General features: G+C 37.2%; 1 long non-coding RNA gene across 1 annotated transcript; it reads left to right on the top strand.

The window, feature by feature from the left end:
* Window positions 1-3,904: 3,904 nt before the first annotated feature.
* On the top strand, window positions 3,905-7,292 carry LOC130968010 (uncharacterized). The gene is made up of 4 exons (XR_009081491.1): window positions 3,905-4,643; window positions 4,759-4,854; window positions 4,958-5,049; window positions 7,091-7,292. It is a non-coding gene; the product is annotated as an uncharacterized LOC130968010 (long non-coding RNA).
* The last annotated feature ends 324 nt before the right edge of the window (window positions 7,293-7,616 follow it).

Below are 7,616 nucleotides of genomic sequence, written 5' to 3'. Positions count from 1 at the left end.
CGGGAACAACCATGATGAGGAGAATTATTGAAAACTCTCATGGACATTCACTAAAGAATCAGAAGATTCTTAAAACTAGTGAATTTTGTTGTGCTGCATGTTCTCAGGGAAACCTAATTTTAAAGCCATCACCAGTAAAGATTGGATTTGAGTCCCCTGAATTCCTAGAAAGGATTCAAGGTGATATATGTGGACCTATTCATCCACCATGTGGATCTTTTAGATATTTTATGGTCCTGATAGACGCATATTCGAGATGGTCACATGTGTACTTATTATCTTCTCGCAACCTGGCGTTTGCGAGATTACTGGCTCAAATTATTCGATTAAAAGCACAATTTCCAGAAAATCCAATTAAAGCAATTCGTTTTGATAATGCTGGTGAATTTACTTCCCAAGCTTTTGATGCTTATTGTATGGCTAATGGAATAAGTGTTGAACATCCAGTAGCTTATGTTCACACACAAAATGGGTTAGCAGAATCACTTATTAAGCGCCTCCAATTAATTGCTAGACCCTTGCTTATGAGAACAAATCTCCCAACCTCGGTTTGGGGGCATGCTATTTTACATGCCGCAGCACTTATTCGTTTGAGGCCAACGAGTTATCATCAATTCTCTCCTATACAATTAGCTTTTGGCCAGCAGCCAAATGTTTCCCATTTAAGAATATTTGGGTGTGCGATATATGTTCCCATTGCACCACCTAATCGCACCAAAATGGGACTCCAAAGAAAATTGGGGATATATGTTGGATATGATTCTCCCTCTATAGTGAGGTATCTTGAGATACAAACTGGTGATGTGTTTAAAGCCCGGTTTGCGGATTGTCATTTTGATGAATCAAAATTTCCAACATTAAGGGGAGAGAGTAAGCTTCCTGAAAAGGAACTTAATTGGAATGCATCATCGTTGATGCATTTAGATCCTCGATCAGGGCAATGTGAACTAGAAGTTCAAAAGATTATACATTTGCAAAGAATAGCAAGTGAATTGCCTGATGCATTTTCCGATACAAAGAGGATAACCAAATCTTACATACCAGTGGAAAATGCCTCAATTCGAATTGACGTCCCAGTAGGACAAGTAGCCACTGAAGCAAATTCACGCCAGAAGCGTGGCAGGGTGAAAAATGCCCCAATTCGAATTGATGTCCCAGTAGGGCAAATAGCCACGGAAGCAAATATACGCCAGAAGCGTGGCAGGCCTGTCGGTTCTAAAGACAAAAATCCTCGAAAGAGAAAAGAGGTAAATAATATTCCTGTTGAAAAAGACATAGTAAAGACACATGCAGTTGTCCAAAATTCTGATATAACGTCAGAAGACGTTCAGGTACCTGAAAATTGTGAAAATGACGAGATCTCGATAAATTATGTCTTTACAGGAGAGAAATGGGACCGAAATAAGACAATTATCAATGAAATATTTGCATATAATGTGGCATTGAATATCATGCATGAAAATAAGGATCTTGAGCCAAGATCAGTTGAAGAATGTCGACAAAGAAATGATTGGCCAAAATGGGAAGCAGCCATGAAGGCTGAATTAGACTCACTTGCAAAACGTGAAGTCTTTGGACCTATAGTCCGTACACCTGCAGATGTAAAACCTGTTGGATACAAATGGGTATTTGTGAGAAAACGAAATGAGAAAAATGAAGTTGTGCGCTATAAAGCCCGACTTGTGGCACAAGGTTTTTCACAAAGGCCCGGTATAGATTATGAAGAAACGTATTCCCCCGTAGTGGATGCGATAACATTGCGTTATTTGGTCAGTTTATCTGCATATCATAAACTGCATATGCATTTAATGGATGTGGTAACAGCCTATTTATACGGCTCATTAGATCGGGATATCTATATGAAAGTCCCTGAAGGACTAAAGATATCTAAACCACCCAGTGAATATTCACAAGAGTTATACTCAGTCAAATTGCAAAGATCTTTATATGGTCTAAAGCAATCTGGACGAATGTGGTATAATCGTCTTATTGAGTATCTAGCCAAAAACGGTTTCAAGAATGATGACATCTGCCCATGTGTTTTCATAAATAAAACTACATCTGGGTTCATTATAATTGCTGTGTACGTTGATGATTTAAATATCATTGGGACTCCTGAAGAGATTCCAACAATTATAAAAACTCTAAAAGAAGAGTTTGAGATGAAAGATCTTGGAAAGACTAAATTTTGTCTCGGCCTGCAGATCGAGCATATAAAAGACGGGATCTTTATTCATCAAACAACATACACAGAAAAGATCTTGAAGAGATTTTATATGGATAAGTCACACCCATTAAGTACCCCAATGATCGTAAGATCTTTGGATGTGAAAAAGGATCAATTCTGTCCTAAAGAAGAAAATGAAGATTTCCTTGGTCCTGAAGTACCATATCTTAGTGCCATTGGAGCACTAATGTATCTTGCTAATAATACGCGACCTGATATATCATTCGCGGTGATTTTACTAGCAAGGTATAGTTCCTCTCCAACCAGAAGACATTGGAGTGGAATCAAACAAATGTTTCGATATCTTCATGGAACGGTTGATATGGGATTGTTTTATCCCTACGGATCCAAGTCACAACTAGTTGGCTATGCAGATGCCGGATACTTGTCTGATCCACATAAAGGGAGATCTCTAACAGGATACCTGTTCACATATGGTGGTACAGCTATATCTTGGAGGTCCACGAAACAGACAATTGCTGCAACATCCTCTAATCATGCTGAAATACTGGCGATTCATGAAGCTAGTCGCGAGTGTTTTTGGCTGAGGAGTTTGATTCAATATATTATGTCATCATGTGGACTGATTGATCATAAGATAGCTCCAATTGTCCTGCTTGAAGATAATACAGCATGCATTGCTCAACTTAAAGGCGGATACATTAAAGGCGATAGAACAAAGCACATTTCTCCCAAATTCTTCTTCACTCATGATCTTCAAAATCAAGGGACAATTGATGTCCAACAGATCCGTTCAAGTGACAATCTGGCAGATTTATTTACAAAGTCACTCCCAAAATCCTCCTTTAAAAGATTGGTACATGAGATTGGGATGCGCCGATTTCGAGACGTTAAATGATGTCGGCAAGAGGGGGAGACTGTACTCTTTTTTCCTTGGTCAGATTTTTTTTCCCATTGGGTTTTTCTTGACAAGGTTTTTAATGAGGCAGTCCCCATCACAAAGGATATTGTACTCTTTTTCCTTCACTAAGGTTTTTCCCACAAGGTTTTCTTTAGTAAAGTTTTAATGAGGCAATAATCCTAAATGGGCATCCAAGGGGGAGTGTTGTGATAAGATCATATGTGGATGCCCATTTACAAAGTAACTTAGTTTATCAATGATGACTCTATTTATTATAGTTTGAAAAATGTCATCTTGTACACCTATAAATAGAGGCTCAAGCCTCTGAATAAAAACACACACATTTTCTTTCTCTTACTACACACAACCAAATAATAAGAAATCGATTCCCTTTTATGTTGCAATCAAATACCCTTCTCCTTATATTACTATTACAATTCTTTCTCTTCTTTTATTTTATAAGTATTTTAAATTCTATTTTCTATTACTCTTTACATATACATATAATATTAATAGCAATATTAACCATCTTTATTATATTGAGATAGTAACAATAAACAAATGCAATTCTCTCTCTCTTTATTTTTAATACTTTTTCTTATTTTTGTATATATATACACAATACAACATATAATATTATTATATATATATAAATATTATTGAGCTAATTATATTAATAATAGAGTCTTCTATTTATACATCTTTATTTTATATATCTTTTATTTATTTTACAACAAAATTACATTATTATCCTATTTTTTTATTTAGATTTTCTAAACTACCCAAAACCCTAATAATCTACACAAACCCTAGCTCTCTACCACCGCCACCCACCCTCAGCTATTACTCTTCACCCAACAAACCACGGAAAGAAAGAAACAAAGGAAAAGGAAGCTGGAACAAGAAAAAGGGAGAAGGGGAAGAGAGAAGGGGGAGATCCGTGAGGAAGGAAGAGCGCCGGGGAGGAGGAGCTTGCCGCTGCCATGGCGTTCTGCTGCTCATGCCGCTGCCATCATCCAGGGAGCTGCCATTCCTGGTCATCGTCGTCGAGCCCATCAACCCCGTCGCCGCCGTTTGTCCTCACTGCGGCCAGCTGTGCCGTCGTGAAAGAAAGATGCGACGGAGAAAGAGAGGGTCCACGGAGGGTTGCCGCCGTTCGCACCGTCAGCTTCAGGTCCGCGGAGGGTCGCCGCCGTTCACACCATCAACTTCACGCAGAGCAACCATGGCCGTCGAGGGTCCATCCACGCCGTTGTTGAAGCTTAAACGCTGCTACAACCACTGCGAGTCATCGTCTTCAGATCTGCCATATTGGAGCGGAGCTCGGCCGTCCTCACTGCGGGAGTTTATTACCGGAGGAGGAGAGGTGACGGTGGTGGAAGTTGCCGCCACTATTCTGCCCTACTCACTGAACAGCACCAGAAAATCACAGCTGCCGCTGCTAGAGGATGCCCCTACAGTTGCTAAACCCCATCCCACTCCAATTTGGGTTCCGGCTCTGGTTCATTTATGCCAGGTTTTGTTCTCCTGAGTGTCGGAGCCGCCATCTTCTTGGTAAGCATTTTTGTTTTCGGAATCTTTGAATTCAGTATTCCGATATAAGTTGTTAGAGATTCTAAGCTGTTGGTATCGAAGGATTGAGTTCTGATGATTTCATGTCAAAATTAAGGTTACTGCTGAACCATCAGAGCTTTCGGCTGCTATCGGAGCTGCTGTCCGGTCAATTTGGAAGTTGCTATTGTATCGTTCTATTCTGTTTATCGTGGTAAGATTATTCGGTTCCGTTCTTGTTTATCGCAATACTCTATTATCAATTATGTTCTAATATCACTCAATATCCATTCCGTGTTAATTCTAAATTATGTCAGATATGTGGTTGATAGAATTTTTGCGGTTGCTGCCGATTAACATGAGAATAAGGATTTAATGGGTTTAATTATGCAACTTGCGACTAATCAAGGTAGGGGCTTTTTCAAAGAACTTAATTTTACGATTTGGAGTTGTTATAAATGGATATAAATGTGATAAATGTACTTTTAGTGGTTGTATAAGCCTTATGTATTGCTGGGCTGGTTTGGGATGAATGTTATTTGTGGTTTGGATTGGATTGTAGTTTGATTTGGTTATATGGTCAGTTGCTGAAATATTTCATTACAATTTTGGAAACGAGTTTGGTTCATTGAAAATGAATTGAGTTTGGATCTGATTTCTTGAATTATGAAAAGGATATGAATTTTCGAAATTAGTCTGATTTTAAACTGGTTTGGTTTTGAACCCGTGGAGGGGGCTACATAATGGTTTGGTTGGGACTCGAAACGGGTGGCAAAGTCCAAGTTTTAGGGGAGATGCTGCCAAATTTTTATGAAATTCAAGATTTTATTTTTAAAATATTATTTAGAAAAGGATTGGATTCTCCCTTGGTTCTTGATTTATTAAGAAAAAGGTGATCCAAGTTCAATCTTTTAAGGAAAGTTTATGTTTTAAGTTTGATTTAAACATGAGGGGGACCTATGTTTTGAAGTTTGGTCAAAGAAGTACCTTTGGAGGAGTTTTAGCGGATTTTGAAGGAAATTGAACTTTGATTACTTAATTTTGTATTGTTTTTGAAGTATTCTTTAAATTTTAACTAAACAAATCCGAGCCTTTGGGAAATTTTCCGATATAAGAATGAAAGAAATTGGTCTTTGGGCTTAAATAATTTTGGTTTTGAAACTGGTTCGAAACTTTTGGTTTACATGCTTTGGTTTTGATTTTAAATCTTCATTTTAATTGATTTCAACTTAAGTAACTATGATTCCGAGGATTTCTAAGGAATTTAAAAAATGAGCCAGGTTATTCTTCCCTAGAGTCTTTAGTCTTTGCCAAGGTTGTTGATTGATAACTCTTGATTTTGAAGTGATGGAGTGAATGATTTGAAAATGAGGGATTTTGATTCTTTCAGAAGAGATTTGGAATTTGGCTTGGTTATGAAGTTGTTTGAAAGTTTTGAAAAGAAAATTTACTTAAGAAAAGTGATTCTTGGCAAAATGTGAACTGAATATATTTGTGATTTGAAAGTGGGCCAATAATGATTTTTGAAATAAGATTTTAAGTTTGATTGTCTGTGGGTGTTACTGAGAATATGATGAGGCCTGGCAAGGATGGTGGTATAGTCCTGCTTGCTCAGTGCGTAAACCGTTATGCAGGGATGGTGGTTTTGTCCCACCTGTAGTGAGGATGGTGGTTTTGTCCTGCTCATATATTGATAAATTATTTGGCAAGGACGGTGGTTTAAATCCCGCTTGCATGTTCCGGGCAAGGATGGTGGTTTAGTCCCGCTTGCTTGTGGAACCTACGAATAGGGCTGGTGGTTTAATCCCGCTTATCCGAGTCGGGTCTAGCAACATAACCGACGCGTGAGCTCATGGTCAGTAGGACAGGCATGCATCATATGCGTTTATATGACATTGTTAGGGTGTGCATATTGTAATTGGCTTGCCTATTTGAATAGTTATGTTTAATTGTTAATTGCCCTACTTGATATAACTGTTTGATTGTGTTTGAACCTTCGTACTTGTGTTTGTGACTGAAAATTGGTTGGATTGTGATGAATTGGTTGTTGATTGAGTTGCTTGGGCCTAAGGTCGTGGTTGATTATGAGATGGACTGAAAGCTGTGTTTAGTTTGTGCTTCTGGTTTAGAAAAGTATGAAAAACTAAACTGGTTCAGCATAGACTTAATGAACCTATGCTTGGAACAGTTTGGTCATTCACGCTGTCTAGGAAAAATTTTTAATAAGGCTTTTAGATTTTTGAGAAATTAACAGCTTTCCCTTCTAGAAAGGATTTCGGATTTTGAATATTAAATCTTTGGTTTTGAAAAGAAGCATAAGGCGGTTATTAATCACTATACTTTAAAACCGGTTTTATTCTCATATCTTATTATAGCAATTTTGTAATCCTATAGTGAGAACCCTTTCAAGGACGATGTTCTCACTCCCTTACAAATTTTTTCCTTTTCAGGATATGGGCGACGGAGCTTTAGAAGAGTTATATTCATTTTCTATTTATTCGATGTTATTTTATATTATCTTAGTTTTTACTTTTTCCTCGTCTTTATTTCTAGCAATTTTTACAAGAGGGATATGAGTTTTGATATGTGAAGTTTGTATATTGCTATGATGTGTATATATTTATGTATTATTTGTAAGAATTGTAATCAGTACTGTAACGTATGGATAGAAGTTTTAAATATTTGGTGGAGTTTTAAACAGGCTTATATTTTAGTATTAAATATTTTTAAAAGTCGTTGTAATACCCGAGCTATCAGAGTGGCGTAGGCGGGAGCATGACATTTTGATAGTTATGGTATTACAATGGTTATCCAAAAGAACGGATGTGAATGCATAACTATGTAAAACACTTTATACTTTCAATACATCAAAATTAAACTCTATTTATATATTGAACTTACCATTACTTAAAAAAAATTAGTAAAAGAATCAACTAATTTTATCATCTATTAGAACTACTTTTAAGTAAGTCGTCT

The sequence above is a fragment of the Arachis stenosperma genome, chromosome 3, assembly GCF_014773155.1.
Source record: "Arachis stenosperma cultivar V10309 chromosome 3, arast.V10309.gnm1.PFL2, whole genome shotgun sequence".
NCBI classification, from domain to species: domain Eukaryota; kingdom Viridiplantae; phylum Streptophyta; class Magnoliopsida; order Fabales; family Fabaceae; genus Arachis; species Arachis stenosperma.
Note: the sequence above shows the minus strand (reverse complement) of the source record. Positions and strands in the feature narration are given on the sequence as shown.